The sequence below is a fragment of the Chionomys nivalis genome (genome assembly GCF_950005125.1).
Source record: "Chionomys nivalis chromosome 23 unlocalized genomic scaffold, mChiNiv1.1 SUPER_23_unloc_1, whole genome shotgun sequence".
Classification (NCBI taxonomy): domain Eukaryota; kingdom Metazoa; phylum Chordata; class Mammalia; order Rodentia; family Cricetidae; genus Chionomys; species Chionomys nivalis.
In genome coordinates, this window is record NW_026646869.1 from 183,604 (window position 1) to 202,755 (window position 19,152).

The 19,152-nt window shown below is 48.8% G+C and overlaps 1 protein-coding gene across 2 annotated transcripts in view; it reads right to left on the reverse strand.

Moving 5' to 3' along the window:
- The window catches only part of LOC130869020 (E3 ubiquitin-protein ligase HERC2-like), a 127,023-nt gene extending 120,753 nt beyond the window's left edge, over positions 1 to 6,270 (reverse strand). For both annotated transcript variants that reach the window (XM_057761133.1, XM_057761132.1), the window contains exons 1-2: positions 6,137 to 6,270; positions 5,523 to 5,615 (exon numbers count right to left, since the gene is read on the reverse strand). The gene's annotated coding sequence lies outside the window, so the exon portion shown is untranslated. The remainder of the gene's footprint in view (positions 1 to 5,522; positions 5,616 to 6,136) is intronic.
- Positions 6,271 to 19,152: the final 12,882 nt, after the last annotated feature.

Sequence of the window (19,152 nt, forward strand, 5' to 3'; positions counted from 1 at the left end):
AGTGCTGGAGCTCAGATTGTGAGGGAAGTGACACAGAGGGGTAGCACCAAGAACACCACTCGGGTGGGGACAGCTCCATGAACTGACACTAAGGCAGAAGGGCACAGAACTGTGCATATGAACGGGAAGGATGCAAACTACTGATTTTGATAGTATACCACAGTGAAACAAAATATAACGCTGGGAGCATCTGGTTAAAGGGAACACACTGATCTTACTATGTTGTTGGCAACTTTCTGAGTCTATCACTATTTTCAAAATGAAAAGGCTAAAAAAAGTGCTTCAGGCATATCCAATTTCATGTGCCATTTCAAAGAATCCTTAAATAGAAAATGTAAGTAGCTTATGTAAGAAAGAGCAACAAATTTCTATCTAGTCTCATGCTCAAAGACATAACCTTAGTCTTCCATCAAGAGTGACAAAAGAAAAAAGTTTTAAGAAACAAAAGTCTGAAAGTATAACGTACTACTATGTCCTGTAAGTAATTTTCTTTTTGGCTCACTGAAAAACTACCATCAGCTCAGATAAACAGTAATAAGGTCATACATTTCACCCTTTTATTATATTGCCTTTTCGAGAGTAATGAACACTAAATGCCCCAATAAATCTACATAAAAATTAAGAGTGCTAAACATTCAAGTGTGGAGAGTTTCTTGGCATGTATATGCATGCATGGGTGGACTGATGTGTGCAAATGCACATACAAATGTGTCTGGAGGCCAGAAGCTGAGATCAGCGATCCCTGTTTCCTGACACAGAAAGCCTCCCTTGAACCCAGCGCCTGTCATTCTGCTAGTCCAGTTACTGAGCTTGTCTTGGGAACTCTGCCTTGGCCTTTTAGCACTGAGATGACAAAAGGGTCATCACAGCCACCGTGTGTGGTGGATATCAGAGCTGGGTCCTCACAATTGCCCAGCAAGCTCTTCTCTGACTTTTCTGAGCCACTTCCCCAGCCCACAATGCTATAAGTGTGTGTGTGTATGTGTGTGTATGTGTGTGTGTGTGTATGTGAAAGCCATGTGAGCTCTTGGCCTACAATGGACACTATATTAAAAACTGCTGGTTGTAATATCCAAAATAATGTATCTATGCCAAGATTCTATGTTATTATACACATGTTAAATTTTTCATACTTCAAAAGCATTTCCTTTCTAAAGTTATTAACATTTCTTGGGTATTTCAAACAAAACAAGCTTATAAAAATGAACTGGCTAAAATTTACACGTATAAATACATACGTATATCTTTCACAAATACTATTTATTAACTGTATGTCAATACAAAAGCCTAAGAGGAAATAAGGAAATTCCCAATCCAGGAAGACAACACATACTCCACCTCCCACACAAAAGGCAAAGTCGGCCAGCGTAAGATGAATATGTGCAATGTGGGTTTGCCAGGATCCCAAAAAGGGACACTGGGTCTAAGCCTTAGAGAAGAACAATTATTATTGTTCTTATTCCTTATATTTCTTTTCTTCAAAACAGGGTTTCTTTGTGTAGCTCTGGCTGTCCTGGAGCTCTGTAGACCAGGCTAACCTCGAACGCAAAGATCCACCTGTCTCTGCCCCCCCACCCCAGAGTACTAGGATTAAAGGTTTGTGCCACCATTGTCCAGTCTGAATCCCTCATATTTAGTAAGCAATGATAGAGAAAGTGCACAAGCCATTTACATATCTGTATCACCAAACACATTTCCCTCTGACATGTAACCAAAACCTAGTCACTTGTTCTTGGGAGATATGGGAAGACTTTAAAAAAAATTTTTTTAATGTCTAAGAAGGGTCAAATACTAGTATGCCACTGAATAAATAAAGTGATATGTACTCTAAGAATGACTAGTGATTCATTTTATATATATCTGACTCTTCAGAGACAATCAGTGCATTATTAAGCTAGTTTTGAATCAAAATACTAAACTCACATTTGGCAGTTATTCAGTTTGATTACTAAGGCGGGAAACACAACCCCATTAGGTAAAGGGAGTAGATTCTCTGTTTTTGTTTGATGTGGGTTTTTTGGGTATGGTTTCAGGTTTTTGGTTTTTCTGCATTGATAACAATCTAAACCAGGGCTTTGAACACACTGGGAATCCACTCTACCACGGAGCTATAAACCCCCAGCCCTTAAAACATTTTCTTGACCTCAACGAGTGTCTCAAAGTATACCAATCACAAAAAGCAAATTTGTATTGGGGTGAGGAGTTGGTTGAGCAAGAAAAAGCAATTGTTAAGAAGCCTGACAACCTGAGTTTAGGTCTGTGGAACTTATATAAAAAGCCAAGCTCAGCAGAGCATGTGTGTAATCTCGGTATCCAATACTACAGGAAGACAGGAGGCAGAGAGAATTTCTGTGGAAGCACATGGGCCAGCTGGCCTGAACCACACAGAGCAGCAAATGAGAGTGACCCTGCCTCAAACACCATCGACGTTCAGGACCGACAGAGGTTGTCCTCTAACCTCTACACATGTGGGTGGCACATGTGTACCCTTGCACACGAGCACAATGACACCTGTCATATACACACAGGAGAAAATAAAATTTAAAAGTTTTTTAAAGTTTGTCTGACTCTCAATATTTCATAAGAAATCACTTATTTCTCACCTATCTAACCTGCTTATAAAAGACAAAAGAAAGCAGACACAAATAGTTAAACAAAAAAGAGGTATTTAAACAACAAACAAAGGGTAAGTAACAAACCACTTAAGTCTCCTTAGCTCAATCCTATCTATCTTCACACCATGAATAACACACCTGTCATCTGCAATAGTCCTCAACACACCTGTCATCTGCAACAGTCATCTACAACAGTCCTCAACACACCTGTCATCTGCAACAGTCCTCAACACACCTTTCATCCACAACAGTCCTCAACACACCTGTCACCTGCAACAGTCCTCAACACAGCTGTCATCTACAACAGTCATCTACAACAATCCCCAACACACCTGTCATCTGCAACAGTCATCTACAACAATCCTCAACACACCTGTCATCTGCAACAGTCCTCAACACACCTGTCACCTGCAACAGTCATGTACAACAGTCTTCAACACGCCTGTCATCTGCAACACATATGTACAACAGTCATCAACACACCTGTCATCTACAACAGTCCTCAACACACCTGTCATCTGCAACAGTCCTCAACACACCTGTCATCTACAACAGTCATCTTCACCAGTCCTCAACACACCTGTCATCTACAACAGTCATCTGCAAAAGTCCTCAACACACCTGTCATCTCCACCAGTCCCCAATACACCTGTCACCTGCAACAGTCATGTACAACAGTCTTCAACACATCTGTCATCTGCAACAGTCATCTACAACAGTCCTCAACACACCTATCATCTACATCAGTCATGTGCAACAGTCCTCAACACACTTGTGATATGCAACAGTCACCTACAATAGTCCTCAACACACCTGTCATCTACATCAGTCATCTCCAACAGTCCTCAACTCACCTGTCATCTACATCAGTCATCTCCAACAGTCCTCAACACACCTGTCATCTGCAACAGTCCTCAACACACCTGTCATCTACATCAGTCCATCAGTCATCTCCAAAAGTCCTCAACACACCTGTCATCTGCAACAGTCCTCAACACCTCTTATCTACTGACATTCAGTGTTTGAAGGGACTAGGAAATCAATAAGAGGCAATAAACTTGATTACAAAACTCCATGATCAAAGGCTGCTCACACTACCTTACAGTCACGAATGCTACATAATCAACTCTAAGCAAAACTATTATAAAAATGAGTTGTCTGACAATTATTTAATGTGGTTAGCCCCCGAAGAGGAAAGGACACAGACACCTTTTTTTTTTTTTTTTTTTTTTTTTTTTGGTTTTTCGAGACAGGGTTTCTCTGTGGTTTTGGAGCCTGTCCTGGAACTAGCTCTTGTAGACCAGGCTGGTCTCGAACTCACAGAGATCCGCCTGCCTCTGCCTCCCAAGTGCTGGGATTAAAGGCGTGCGCCACCACCGCCCGGCTCTCAGACACGTTTTCATGTCTGTGGTAACGGAGGTCCAAAAGTACCCCTCTACACTATGTATAAACAGCAAGTAGCTCATAATCAGCCCCAAAATTCTTACTGTGATCATTTATCTCATAATCTCCTGACACTTGTAATTCCTTTACTAAACATTACAGACACAGGCCAGCATTCTGCTTCTCATATTCCTGGTGCAAAAATCTGAACATTCCTCTTCATTACAGCTGTAATCTATGTAAAACCAATAGCTCAACCAAACTTTCATCTCTCCAGAAGCAGAAACACAAAATCGCAGAAAATGATAACTTACTACACATCACTTCACTGCTTCCCCACACAGCTAACAATCTTCTCAAAAGTATCGGGAAGAAACAAACACTGGTGGGCAAGGTGGCACATGCCTTTAATCCCAGCACTCAGGAGGCAGGGGCCAGCCAGCCACGGTAAGGTGCATAGAAAGACCCTGTCTAAAAATAAGAGAGGAAAAATCAAACTGACAACAGCCACGTCTTGACTAAGAGTGTTGGCAAGAGCTGGGATGGCATTCAGCTGGTCAAGCTCCTGCCTGACTGCACCACAGAAACCCAACAAGGTGGCACATGCCTGAAACGCTATCAGTCCAGAGGTGGAGGCAAAAGGATTGGATTTCAGGTCATCCTCACCTACATGGAGAGTTCAAGGCCAGCCTGGGAATATGAAACCCTATCTTAAGAAAAAAAAGACTCCCGATAAAAATTGAAAAATTGCATAACTAGCTCTCAAGTTTCTTGCACTTACAAATGACTTTAACATAACCACATAGCATCTACCTCAACAGTCATAATAAACATTACATCGTAAGTTATAAGAAATAACTCTCCTCAGACCAGATCCATCTACCTCAACAGTCATAATAAACGTTACATCGTAAGTTATAAGAAATAACCCTCCTCAGACCAGATCCATCTACCTCAACAGTCATAATGAACGTTACACTATAAGTTATGAGAAATAACCCTCCTCAGACCAGATCCATCTACCTCAACAGTCATAATAAACGTTACATTGTAAGTTATAAGAAATAACTCTCCTCAGACCAGATCCATCTACCTCAACAGTCATAATAAACGTTACATCGTAAGTTATAAGAAATAACCCTCCTCAGACCAGATCCATCTACCTCAACAGTCATAATGAACGTTACACTGTAAGTTATGAGAAATAACCCTCCTCAGACCAGATCCATCTACCTCAACAGTCATAATGAACGTTACACTGTAAGTTATGAGAAATAACCCTCCTCAGACCAGATCCATCTACCTCAACAGTCATAATGAACGTTACACTGTAAGTTATGAGAAATAACCCTCCTCAGACCAGATCCATCTACCTCAACAGTCATAATGAACGTTACACTGTAAGTTATGAGAAATAACCCTCCTCAGACAACATCTAGTTGCTAACCACTCACATGTTCTACTTAACCAGAAACTTTATAGAGACGGGGACACACAAAGAACACCACAACACGCCAACCCCACCTGGATATCTGTCTTCAACCATTTGGAATCAAGTCGAGACTGGGCAGCCAAACAGAAGGACTCAGAAGGCATGTTTCCTCCCGGTGGTCGGGCCTGCAAGTCAAACAGAAACGTTGGAGACCCATAGCTTATGAAACGGTTACTCACACCGTTCTGCAGTTTAACGCGGCGGAGACAGAGAAGGTAAAAAGGGGGAAAGGAGAGCTGGGGGGCGGGGGACAAGAGCTCGAGAGGGAAAGCTGGACCAAGAACGGGAGGAGGAAGCCCTTCCATTAGAGGTGGAGTCGCCAGCCCTGGAGTGGTCACAGGCGACCACCGCACAATGTCACCCCATTCCTTAAATCCCAAAGGGGCGCGCACACACACGCCGGGAAAACTCACTATGGCCACGACCGATGATACCACGGTGCATCAGCCGCTTTACCTACAGCAGTCACGGGTGTGGGGAATAAACAAAAGTCCCGTCTGCAGAGAGATCTACAACCATCGCCTGACCACTCAAGGCAGAGCCAGGCGGTCGCGGCCCCCCAAAGCGCACAGGCCCTGTCGTCCACGCCAACGCCCGCCTTCCGCCCGCCGCGCTCCCGGGCCCCGCTCGCCCGGATCTCCCAGACCTGGCGCCGCCCGTCGTCAGCCGCTCCGCCCTGCTCCGGCCAGCGCTCGGCCAGAAGCGGCGCCGCCCGCTCCGCCAGCCGGCTGCGGGAACCCTCCCTGCGGGAGCCGGCCGGCGCTAGCGAGCCAGCGATCCGGTCTGCGGCCCTAAGCGCAGGCTGACGCACGACGGCGCCCGCCCAATAGCGCGAGGCGACGGGACGGCCGCGGCCAATGGGCTCGCGGCGGAGCCCGGCCCGCCCCTCCCTCCCCTCCACTTCCGCTTCCTTCGCGGAGCGACAGCCAACCGCAGACGCCGGGAGGCGGGACTCCTGCGCGCGCACGCTGGCTCGCACCCTCCCCTTTCTCCTACGGACCGAAAGGAGTTTACCGTCTCCAACGCGACGACACCCGAGAGGCTCTGTGGGCTGCACTTCGGAATTCGAGCCTCTGGGCAGGGGACAAAATTTAAGAAAAAGCCATTGGACCCTGTCTCGAAAAACCAAAAAAAAAAAAAAAAAAAAAAAAAAAGAAAAAGAAAAAGCCATTGGGGCAATATGTGGGAGGAGGGGGAAGGGAAATAGGAAACGGGGAGGAGGCGGAAATTTTAATTAAAAAAGAAATAAAATTTAAAAATAAATAAATAATTGCTCTTCCTAAAAAAAAAATTTCTTTGCAAACAATGTAAACCTATTCCCATGTGCTATTAAAAAAAAAAAAAAGAAATGCTCTTGACTTCTGAGAAATGGTGTCTCACTTGGGGCTGGAGGCTAGGCTAGACTAGGCTGGGTTTCTGTGCAGAGAGGCAAGGGTTCTTTTTAAAAATATATGTATTTATTTATTTATTATGTATACAATATTTTGTCTGTGTGAATGCCTGCAGGCCAGAAGAGGGCACCAGACCCCATTACAGATGGTTGTGAGCCACCATGTGGTTGCTGGGAATTGAACTCAGGACCTTTGGAAGAGCAGGCAATGCTCTTAACCTCTGAGTCATCTCTCCAGCCCAAGGCAAGGGTTCTTGCATGCTACAGCCCTACAGAGGGAAAAAGTGTACCTGAGCCTCCCCCATCAGGCAGGATATACTGCTCTGCTCCCCGCCTGGCTGACACAGGCCTGAGGCCCAGCCTCATCAGCTGTGACCTCCTTTTATGCCTCTTGTGTCAATTCCAAGGTCGTTGTTCCCCACAAAGAGAAAGGAAACCTGGCCGTCTCTCTCTGCCTCTGCCCACACACCCACGAGTGTCCACTGGGCATGCACCTGCCATGTACTCTATCCTGGATGCTGGGGACAGAGGGAGGCCCAGGAAGCGACAAAGCCCACAGTATGGAAAGGCTGGCATCCCAGCTGAGGGTCCAGAGGTCAGGGGAAGTCTTCTTGAGCAGTGAAAAGGCCAAGAACAAAGACCCCGAGGCAGGAGCATGCCCAGGTTCTCAGTCTTGTGCTGTTGTTATTTAGGGCTGAGAATTCCTCATTGTGGACTGTCCTGGGCCTTGTAGGGTGTTTAGTAGAACTAAGCCCTGAGGAACTCCAGCCTGTGGTGGCTAACAGCAGGGGATGGACAGGAGAAGGCAGGGCAGAGGCAGAGGCCTGAGCAAGGCTACTACAGCCAAGCAATCACATCATGTCCTCTCTGTGTGTGCATGTGCGCGTGTGCGTGGATAGGCACACAGTAGTACACATGGGCACACGCATGCGCTTACATCTGTGTACTGCCTGTGCATGTGACTCTGTACACCAATGTTTGTGGCATGTCTGTAAGTGCTTGTGTGGCAGGCACAGTGTACACGTGACGTGCTCAGGTGTGAGAGGGAAGGCGGTTCAGATACTCAGACAAGGATCGGGGAGGAACGGCCCTGTGTATCCTCTTAATGGTCTCCCCAGGCCTGAACAGCAGGATGGGGCGGGTGTGTTTGGGGTTCCCTGCTTCTGTACACACCCAAGCTGGCCTTTCAGAGCTGTATTTCCCCTGGGTTGTCAGGATCAACCTCACCGTGCCCCAGGGCTGTCTGCTGGCTGTTGTGGGCCCAGTGGGGGCTGGGAAGTCCTCCCTGCTGTCTGCCCTGCTCGGGGAGCTGTTGAAGGTAGAAGGGTCTGTGAGCATTGAGGTAAGACCACCCTGTTCCTCCCTGCCCTGGCCACTGAGATGTATCCTCAGAGATCCCTCATATCTTCCCTCACAGTCCAGGTCCCTGTCAACCACTGTCAGCCTCCTGCCCTCTGAGCACCCAATCCCTACTCTCATATGAGCTACCAACTGCGAAGCGTGTTTCAGGGTACCGTGGCCTATGTGCCCCAGGAGGCCTGGGTCCAGAATACCTCAGTGGTGGAGAATGTGTGCTTCAGGCAGGAGCTGGACCTGCCCTGGTTGCAGAAAGTTCTGGAAGCCTGTGCTCTGGAGTCTGATGTGGCCAGCTTCCCTGCAGGAGTCCACAGCCCAATAGGGGAGCAGGTGAAGAGCCCCTGGGTCCAAATACCTCCCTGACCTGGGGATAGTATGATGAGGGACAATAGGGACAGAAAGGGTGTCGTGAAGGAGGCCCCAGCTCAAAGCCAAACATATAGCAGCTGCTCCGTTATTAAGGAGAAATTGGTTTTAAAAATTAAAACAGAGACAAAAGGAGAGCAGAATGCCCTGCTGAGTAATGTTAGCCACATTGTTTCCCCTTTCTTTGACTCACCAAAGTATCTAAGCTGAGATGGTCCCCACACAGGACACAGACATCTGAAGCTACTGAACACACAGAATCAGAAAACTATGTGCTAAGTGCCGGCCCCCTATTTGTTTTTGTAAATAAAATTTTATTGAGACACAGTCATCTATTCACTGCCTATGATCTATGACTACTTCAGAGCTAGGAAATTGGGACAGACATCAAATGGCCCTCAAACTTTACAAAAGTTATTCTCTGTCCCATCCTAGAAAATGTGGAGTAGCCCCTGGATTAGGGAACTGGGAATCACTGCTGGGATCAAGCTTTGCAGATTCTGAGCAACTGCTTCACCTCTGAACTATAGCCTCTTGTTTTGGTTTGAGACAGCCTCAGCCACTTGAGTGCTGAGACGATGGGCATGATCCACCACAGCTGGCTCAGGCCCCTACTTTCCATCCTTTCTCCCTTCGGAGCCCAGCAGACAGAGGGTCGTGCCAAGAGTTCAAGTCCCCCCCTCCCTCTTTCAGAACTCTCAGGGATTCCCATTGCCTTCAGTCAGAGCCAAAGTTTTGAGCAGCCCCAGAAAGCCCCGGTGTGACCCCATTTCTCCCTCTACCTCATCTCCCGTCATACTTCCTGCTCTCTCCAGCTACAGGGACCCCCCCCCATGCTCACCCGATCTCCCAAGCATATTCTTCCTGCAGGACCCCAGCTGGAAAGCTGTCCGCATAGAACACACAGGGCTCACATCCTGCGTCACCTTTGAGGCAGGCCTGCTCTTATCCCCTTTCCCATCACGTGTTCATTGGATGAAAGGGTCAGGAGAGTGGGACGCTCGCTGCGAGATCCCCTCAGCCAAAGGCAGTCAGTAAATGAATGAAAATAAGTTAGTTAGACAAGGGGGCGAGTGGCGTCCTCAGGGAACATGTCAGCAGTTGAGGAAAGGGAAGAAATACTGGGCAGAGAGGGAGGAGACACAGTGCAAAAAAAACCAGCATCTCCAGAAGGGACACTGGGAAGGGGAGAAGCAGGCTCAGGCCAGCAAGGGTTCTGGCCCAGTGTTTAGAGACAAGCAAGACCCAAGAGCAGGTGCCCTGCGCTGTCTCCGAATGAGCAGGCCTGTCCCTCACTGATGTCGTGCTGGGTTTTTTGTTTGTTTGTTTTGTTTTGTTTTTTGAGACAGGGTTTCTCTGTGTAGCCCTGGCTGTCCTGGAACTCACTCTGTAGACCAGGCTGGCTTTGAACTCACAGAGATCCGCCTGCCTCTGCCTCCCTGGCCACCCAGTCATTCTGATGTCACCAGCAGATGTGTATATGAGTCCCTGTCTCATGTTCCCAGGGCATGAATCTTTCTGGGGGCCAGAAGCAGCGACTGAGCTTGGCTCGGGCTGTGTACAGAAAGCCTGCTGTGTACCTTCTGGATGATCCCCTGGCGGCCCTGGATGCCCATGTCAGCCAGCGTGTCTTCAAACAGGTCATTGGACCCGGTGGACTCCTCCAGGGTACGGTAAGTGTGTGTCAGAGCAAAGCTGAGGAAGTCCTGAGAGTTCTGTCCTAACCAACCCTTCTCCAGTCCAGTTTTCTTCTTTGTATCTGTCAGCTTTTCCTGCAACAATACTGTGTAACAAACAGCTTCCCAAATCTCAGTGGCTTACCCTTACTTCTTTCTTAGGGGGTTTGTGGTTAAACTATTTATAATGTTTCAGTTTTATGACGATCTCAAAGTGGTACATATTTAACTTTTTAAAAGAAATTTAAAGGGTTTTGATCTTTTCCTGGGTAGCAATTCTTTCTCCTAGTGCTAGTTGGTGTTCATGAACTGTGGCTGCTTCTGCTGTGTAATCTTGAGGAGGAAAAAGCAAGCTCTGAGGAGCACTTCATGGCTGAGTTCTAGTGCTTGGTGTATTAAGTGTACTGTATTCCCATACCAGGGTTGCCACTCGGTGGTAGTTTTACATGTGCAAGGCCTTGAACACCATCCCCAACACCTCCTGAACAGCCACGGTGAATGCCTGTAATCCTACCAGAGACGTGGAGGCAGGATAATCAGAAACTCAGGGTTATCCTTAGTGTCTCGGCCAGCTTTAACTGGTTTTTGACTTAGCACAGCCCAGTCCACTGGGAGGAAAGCCTTGACTAGGGAATTTCCTAGATCAGATTGGCCTATGGGCATGTCTGTTAATTGATGTAAGAGGGCCCAGCCCACTCCGCAGTCCCACCCCACTACCATTATCCCTGGGCCAGGGGACCTGGGTTGTGCAGTGAAGCCAGGTGAGCCTTGTTCTGTGAGGGGAGCCATCCCGCAAGCAGCATCCCAGTGGGTCCTGCTGTACTTCCTGGGCTGCGAGGGAGTTCCCTGAGTGGAGGTGACACCACAGGGAAGAGCAAGAAGGCCTGCCTTCGGGATCCTGCCTGCAGCTCTGTCCTGACTTCCCTCAATGATGGACTGTGACCTGGAAGTGTAAGCCAAATAAATCCTTTTCTCCCTAAAGTGTTTTGGTCACAGTGAAGTTAGGACACTTGGGTACAGAGTGAGTAGAGGCCAACCTGGTATACGTGACACCTGTCTCAAAAGACATTTTACAAAGTATTTCCACTCGTTCTGTTTTGATCTTAAGGTGGGTTTCTCAGCTCGCCCCATCCCATCAGAATGGGAAGCTCTCAGGTTCACTTTAAGCCCAGGTCTTCTCGATCTGAGACACCCCACTATTCTCTTTGGACATGGTATTCTGCAGAACACGAGCAGGTACACAGGAAGGGCCACCTCTTCCCCCTTTCTGACTCGGGGACACTCCAGCTCATGTAACTTCTGCCCCTGCTCTGCCCAGACTCAGATCCTTGTGACTCACACGCTACACGTCCTGCCCCAGCTGACCAGATCCTGGTGCTGGTCAATGGTGTCATCGCAGAGATGGGCTCTTACCAGGACCTTCTGAACAGATACGGAGCCCTAGTGGGACTTCTGGATGGAGCCAGACAGCACGCAGGAGGAGGAGAAGGTATTGACTGGGCAGCACTGCATCTCTGTGCCTGGCTCTGGCTGCCCTCTGGAGGTTACCAGGGTCCCATTGATGGGGGTGGAGCGCCCTGACCACACTCATCCTGAGGACCTCTCTGCTGCTGCTCTGGCCCTGCAGACAGACCACCCCTCTCCCACAAAGAGCCAAGGACACTGCCTGGGGCTCACAGTGTCTCTGCCACACTTTTGGTTCTCTGTGTATTTATGTGTGTAGGCACACGTGTGCACCAGTGTGCATGCATATGTCGTTGGAGGCCTGAGGTCACTCTCAGCCATCATTCTCAGGAGTTGTCACCTGGCTTTTAGAGCCAGGGTACCTAATTGCAACCCAGGTTCACTGATTCAGCTAGACTGGCTGCCAGTGAGCTCCAGGGATCCTCTGTCCCTGGAGCTGGGGTTACAGGCATGGTACTAGCATGCCTGGCTTTTTGTGTGGGTTCTGGGGGGCGGGGAGCTCAGGTCTTCATACCTGTGAGACAAGCTTTACCAGTGTAGCCTCTCCTCAGCCCCTAAGTGACAACATTTCATTTGATCTCACAAGGGCCCTCTAAAGTGGGGGAACCAGTACTGTCCTTGTACACAGCACTGAGGCCTGTGTCTATAGTCAGAGTAGAATTCAGGGAGTCCCACCCAGTGTCTATGCTAAACATGTTATGAAGAGCATCTGGTCCCAGGGTCCCTCTGTATTCAAGAGGGTAAATAACAAACTTCCAGAGGAACATCGGCCATGAACATTGTCTTAGGTTTCTCTTGCTGTGAAGATACATGATGACCAAGGCGACTCTTGTAAAGGGAAATCATTTAATTGAGGAGGTTTACATTTTTAGAGGTTTGGTCCATTGTCATCATGGTGAGACATGGTGGTGTGCAGGCAGACACAGTCGGGGAGAAGTTGCTGTGAGGGCTCCATCTTTACTTGGAGGCAACAGGAAGTGGTGCCTCACTGGGCGTGACCTGAGCTTATAAGAGACCTCAAAGTCCCCCTCCACAGTGACACGCTTCCTCCAAGACCACACCTACTCCATCCAACAAGGCCACACCTCCTAACAGTGCCACTCCCTGGGGGCCATTTTCTTTCAAACCACCACACACACAGTGAGAAACCCTTCACTCATTACAGCTCAGTGAGTCAGCACGGTGCCTGTCTCCATCTCACAGATGGGGAAACCGAGGCCTGCAAGTTAAGAAACTGGCCCACAGTTTCGTGTGTGACTTGTTAGTATCAGTGCTGGGCCATGAAGCCAAGCTACTAGGAGCCAGAGAACACGCTTTTGAATTCATTGGCTGTTGCTGTCCCCCATGTCTCAAGCCTTGCTTTAATGTTACCCCTAGTCTAGGGCACTGCCTCTTCTAGAAACATCTGCTCAGCATTGGCCCTCCATGATAGGTTGGGGAAATGGCTCGGTTGGCTAAGTGTTTGCCTTGCAAGCAGGGGGACCTGAGTTCAGTCTTCTGCATCCCTGTAAAGTGTTCGGCATGGTAGCCCATAGTCTCAGCTTTGGCGAGACGGAGACAGGAGGATCTATAGGACTTGCTGCCCCATCAGCCTAGCCTGAGTAGTGAGGTCTAGGCCAGTGAGAGACTGTTTTACAAAACATGGTAGACAACATTCCCGTCCTCTAACCTCTGCATGCATGCACACACAAATACACATGCATGCACACATACATACCCACATACACACACCTATACATACATACAAATACACATGCATGCACACATACATACCCTCATACACACACCTACACATATATACAAATACACATGCATGCACACATACATACCCACGTACACACACCTACACATACATACCCACATACACACACCTACACATGCATACAAATACACATGCATGCACACATACATACCCTCATACACACACCTACACATACATACAAATACAAAAAACTGTCTTAATTTCTTCTGTTGCTGTGATAAGACCCCAGGACCAGGCAATTTAGAGAAGAAAAGAGTTTATTTGGGGCTTAGAGTTCAAAGGGTTGGAGTCCATGACCATCATGACAGAGAGCATGCCGGCAGGCAGGCGGGCATGGTAGCTAAAAGCTCACATCTTGAGACACAAATCACAAAACAGACAGACTAAAAAAGACTCAGACTTTGAAAATTCTCAAAGTCTGCCCCCAGCGACACATCTCCTCCAAGGCCACACTCCCCAATCCTTTCCAAATAGTTCTAACAACTGGTGGCCACATCTTCAAATGTGTGAGTCTCTGGGGTTCATTCTCATTCAAACCACCACAACACTTAACTGTTGACTCACTGTGTCATCGTGAGCTTGGCGATGGGACCCTGTGCACAGAACTTGCACATTTGTATTTGTATTGGACAGCTTTTGCTGTGACAGTGCTGTGTAACAAATATTACCCCACATTTCAGTGGTTCGTAACAGCGGCTACTTCTTGTTCACAGATCTGGGGCTAAGCTATTATATTTCTGCTTATATTTCTGGTCCAACCTGGATAACATCAGATGGGAGGTTATTCCTGGGGAATTTGGCACCTGAGATATCATTTGAGTTAGCGAGGAAAGAACAGGCTAGACACAATAAACTGCCTGAGCAAGTGTGATAAGGATGCAGGGGCAGCGTGTTATTTTCCCAGCTCCATAGCGTGTGCTCAGTATCTTCTGAATGAATGACTGGATGAATGAATGAATGAGGATAAATGAACGATGCTTTTGCATGACCCCAGGGAAAGGTCGAGAGCAGAGGAAGGTTGCCAGAGCAGCAGCAGCAACCACGCTAGGAAGTGTTTTCCAGAGAGGCTAGGGCATGGCAGCAGTGAGTGTCCCAGCCAATATCTGGATTCCCTGGTATGCCCTTCACTGATATCCCTGACCCTTGCAGGTACACATGCTGAGGCCACCAGTGATGACCTTGGAGGTTTTCTTGGAAGTGGGAGGCCCAAGAGCAGACCAGAAAGGTGGGTTCTCTGGTGCCGAGCAAGAGAGGCCCAGGCTGAGGACAAACCGGATGCTATGGCTGCTGTACATCAGGCAGAGGGGCAGCCAAATTCACGGTTGGGGCTGCCTTTGAATACCCCATGGGCTCAGTGATGGATAAGTCACCCACCCCAAACAATCTGCCAGTTAACAAGGCACTAAGCTCCTCATGGCCAGTTCTAAGACAAGTCCTTCAAGCGGGTGATGCCAGTCAGTAGAGCAGGGCAGGCTGGCTCCCGGGAAAACTTCTCGACATGGCTGGAAATGACAGGGCTGGGCTGCACTCTTCCCATTCTGTAGGGTAGGCTGGGCTGGAGTCTGGCGGAGCACACAGATGGGGGTCACCAAGAGGGAGCCTCCCTTCCTACCAGTCCTCTGTGTCCAGGGCACCTGTGACTCACTGTGAAGCTGGACTTTGACAACAGGCCACCATGTACCAGGCAGTGTGGGTTTCTGTAGCAGCAGGTGGGCGAGTGTACAAGGGAGGCTGAGGGTCTTTGGACCTTGTGGATACTGAAGGTGGGGACAGATCCTCTGACATCATGACAGCTGGCACCCTGAGAGTGACCCTTAGTGGCAGTGTGATGCACAGGAAGCTGAGTACGATGAGGTGGAAGGGCAGATGTGGATGTGGGATGGGTGGAGAGATGGATGTTTAATAGGGAGGAAGGGAGGAGGGAGATGTTCAGGCATGAACTGACAGATGTGTGCATGGGGAGAGTGAAGAAAGGATAAAAGCAGATGGGGGATGAAGGAAGGAAGGAACAGAAGGAAAGATTAAAAGAGGCATGGATGAGGCCAGGCGTGGTGGTGCACACCTTTAATCCCAGCACTCAGGAGGCAGAGGCAGGTGGATCTCTGTGAGTTCGAGGCCAGCCTGGTCTACAAGAGCTAGTTCCGGGACAGGCACCAAAGCTACAGAGAAACCCTGTCTCGAAAAAGCAGAAGGAAAAAGAGAAGAGGCATGGATTAATGGGAGGGTGACCGGTTGGCTACCTGGATGAACGGACAGATGGAAGAATGATGGGTGGGTGGGGGAGGGCAGGAAAGAGGCCTGGCTGGATGGAGAGGAAAAAGGAAGGGTGGGCTGATTCATGGGAAACAGTAAATGACTGGTAATGCTAGGGAAACAAGACACGGGTACTAAATGATGGGCAGCCCCATTTTTAGCTAGGGAAACAGAAGCACAGAACAGCTAAATCTGTCCACACTTCCAGATGACAGAAATACAAATATCTTCAGCATCAGAATGCAAAAAAAGTGAATCCAGACAAGCTGGACTGTTGAGTCTAAGGGTCAACAGCAGGGGAAACTGGAGCAAAGCTTAGGCCAAAGTGAAACTTTGGGAGACAAAGTTTCCTGTTTAGAAATGGCATCAGGGGACTTGTCTGACTCTAGAGTGATGGAGCTGGGTACCATGTAGGAGGGAAGTATGGTGCCTAGATCATGTATCCATCCATGCATCCACCCATGCATCCTCCCATCCCTTTTATATCCACCCACCCATGTGTCCATCCATCCTTCTTTTCATCCATCCACCCACACATCCGTGAACGCACACCTTCCCCCAGCCCCTCCTGAGGAGAGCTAGAAAGAATACTGCAGAGCTCACTGGCTACCCCGTGAAGGGACTCATGGTCCCCTATGGGAAGATACACTAACGTGTCCTGATCTCCTCTGGATGACAGGCTCAGGCCCATCGAGTCAGCCGCTATGAAGGACAGAACCACTTCAGAGGCACAGACAGAGCCTTCTCTGGATGACCCTAAGGGGACAGGATTGACAACAGAAGAGGACAGCGTGCAGTATGGCCGGGTAACCACCAGTGTCCTTGCTTCAGTCTGCACACTGGGACGGCACTCACCCTTCCCAAACACCTACTATGGGCCAAATGGGATTCTAACCTTCCTCTCTCTTAATCCTTACAATCTCCCATCTCGCCCTACGCCTTCCCCTAAAAGTCAGACGGTAATGGCCTCTTTTGTCTTCCTTCTTTCCTTCCTTCCTTCCTTCCTTCCTTCCTTCCTTCCTTCCGTCCTTCCTTCCTACCCCTCCCTCCCTTTCTTCCTTCTGTCCTCCCTCCCTCCCTCCCTCCCTCCCTCCCTCCCTCCTTTCCTTCCTTTACTCTGTAGACCAAGCTGGCCTCGAACTCACAGAGATCCACCTGCCTCTGCCTCCCGAGTACTGGGCTTAAAGGCGTGTGCCACCACCTCCAGGCAGTAATAGCCTCATTTTAAAGATGAAGGATCCAGCGTGTATAGGAGCTGGTCCTTGTCTCTATGACAACACTCCAGTCTAGGGAAGCCCAAATCTGAAAGACATACTATCATTTCTCTTCTCCCAAACCACCTTACCTTTTTCCACAGCCCATCCTTAACCCATGTGTGCATCCCTCACCTGTCCTTCCTTCACCACCCAGATCAGCCGGTAGCTACGGCTCACATGGATCTACAGCAGAAGGGTCCTGAGGCAGGAGTCTGTAGAAAGATGCCCAGTGAGGCTTTGCTAACGATGCCTTTGGGAACTTGACTTGACCGAGGCCCAACTCATTCTCTCCTCCTCTGTGTGTCTCACAGGTGAAGACCACCACGTACCTGAGCTACCTGAAGGCGGTGGGCACACCCCTGTGCACCTACACCCTGTTTCTCTTCTTCTGCCAGCAAGTGGCGTCCTTCTGCCAGGGCTACTGGCTGAGCCTCTGGGCTGATGACCCGGTCGTGGACGGACGGCAGAAGCATGCAGCCCTGCGTGGCTGGGTCTTTGGACTCCTGGGCTGTCTCCAAGGTACCCTATGTCAGTGAGCAAAGCTCTGCTCCCACTCCACCCCCTCCTGTCCTTGGATGTCTGCTCAGGACATTCTAGGAGCAACCATCCCAGGTCCTTGATGTAGCCTGAGGACAGCTCTTCCCTACCGAGAAGGTATCTCTGAAGTTAGCCAGCTAATGGCCTCAATCACCCGCCCCAAACCTCCAGACAGCCACATTCATCACAACTGAACCCAGGCTACAACCCCTCCCCAGGGCACTCTCTTTGGCCTCTTTCACTGCCCCATTTTCTCCTCTTTCTTTTTCATTCTTTCTTTCTTTTCCTTCCTCCCTTCCTCCCTCTTTCCTTCCCTCCCTCCTCCCTCTCTCCTTCCTTCCCTCCCTCCCTCCTTCCTCCTTTCCTCCCTCCTTCCCTCCTTCCTTTCCTTCCTCCCTCCTTCCTTCTTCCCTTCCTTTCTCCTTCCCTCTATCCCTCCCTCTTTCCTTCTTCCTCCCTCCTTCCTTCCTTTCTTCTCAGGAACTTTTAAAAAACACTTGTTTGTTTATTATTCTCAGTGTGTGCACGGACACGTGAACACCACAGCACACGTGTGGTCACACCTGTAGGAGTGGGTTTTCTCCTTCTCCCACACAGATCCCAGAGTTGGTATGCCCAGGCATCAGCCTTGGCAGCGGGTCCTTCTGCTGAGCCTTCTCGCCAGCCCAGCTCAATTTATTGTTCATTTCAAGGCAGTCTTTCCTCAGAGCCCAGGCTGACCGCAAACTCAAGATCCCCGACTTCCCTCCCAAATGCTGGGACTGCAGGTGTGCACCTGCACGCTCAACTCCTTCTATTAAAATAGCAATAACTCCTGAAGTGATCGCAGGCTCACCTCTGCCAGAAGGCAAGGTGCAAAGGGCTCCCATGTGCCCTTTGCCGTGGACACCGGGCTGCGAAGTGATACTGCCATATTGCATCAGGATCTTGACTTGTTGTGCAGTGGCACTATTTCGTTATTTCTGTAGCAGTCCTCACAACCCCACACTCGGGGTACTGGGCATTCATGTCCCTGCAAGGATCATCTATGGTGCCCTTGTTGAACCTCATCCTCCCTATTCCAGACTCCCCTGTCCTTAGCCCGACTCCCCGACATTTCAAACATGGCCACAGTAAAAAGAAACATGCAGGTCTGGCCCCATCATGAAAGCTGAATTTGTCAGAAATAGTGACACACTCCTGTACCCCGGCTACTTGTGAGGCTGAAGATAGCATAGTTACACATTTAAGGCCACCCTGGCCTTAAATGAGAAGTCATTGTTTTTTACCGCAGAGTAGTACTCTAATGTATATATATTCCACACTTTCTTCATCCATTCTTCTATTGAAGGGCATCTAGGTTGTTTCCAGGATCTGGCTATTACAAACAATGCTTCTATGAACATAGTTGAACAAATGCTTTTGTCATATGATAGGGCATCTCTTGGGTATATTCCCAAGAGTGGTATTACTGGATCTTGCGGTAGGTTGATCCCAAATTTCCTGAGAAATTGCCACACTGATTTCCAAAGTGGTTGTGCAAGTTTGCATTCCCACCAACAATGGATGAGAGTGCCCCTTACTCCACAACCTCTCCAGCAAAGACTGTCATTGGTGTTTTTG